Here is a 905-nt window from a genome sequence, read left to right on the forward strand (position 1 = left end):
GCCCCCTGGTGGAGCAGAGTTGTTGTACTTGTATAAACCTTTCCCTGGAGCAGAGCTATACATTGCTATGGTTACAGTGACTTTGTCGCATTTCTGGGCTCCTGACTACCAGGATACCTTTCCATCTGAGCTGCAATGCTTACAGTGAGAGCCTAGATTTTTTCATTATATTTTTTCTTAATTTGCATAGAATGTATTTTCATCATATTGTTTCTCCTCCCCCAACTTCTCACAGATCCTCCCTACCTCCTGACCAACCCAATTTCATGTTCCTTCTCTCTCAAAGCAAAAAACAAAAACAAAACACCAAAAATAAAAAAACAAATAAAACACACACACACACACACACACACAAACACACACACACACAAAGAAGAACATGGAGCCCTTTTGTGTTGGTCAACTAATCCTAAGCATGGGGCTTTCCCTGGAGAGTTGTTGATACCCAGTGTTACTCCACTGGAGAAAACTGATTTTTCCTTCTCCAAGCAGGTATCAATTACAAGTAGCATTTTGGTTAGGGGTTTGTCCCCAAGCTCAAAAGATATTTACTCTTAAACTCATCATGAGCAAATGTTTTCTAAAAGTAAATGCTAACTCTATTTAAAATAAATACTCAGAAATCTCCAAAAGAAATGTTTTAAATTATGTTATCTTTAGAGGGTATGTTCTGGTACCTTCCACCAAGGAATTACAGCCTCAATCTCTCTCATCTTCCTTTTTCTACAAACTTCTTTCATTTATTCCTTCCTATCTTATATTTTCATCCCCACATCTTAGATCTATGTCTGGGTTCAAAATAAGTGATGAAGAGGCTTGATGAGGTGGTTCTGTGGGTAAGGCTGTTTTCTGTCAATCCTGGGGGCCTGGTCTGGACTCACATGGTGGAAGTAGAGAACTGACTC

Source organism: Microtus ochrogaster, unplaced genomic scaffold (assembly GCF_000317375.1).
Source record: "Microtus ochrogaster isolate Prairie Vole_2 unplaced genomic scaffold, MicOch1.0 UNK56, whole genome shotgun sequence".
Lineage (NCBI taxonomy): Eukaryota > Metazoa > Chordata > Mammalia > Rodentia > Cricetidae > Microtus > Microtus ochrogaster.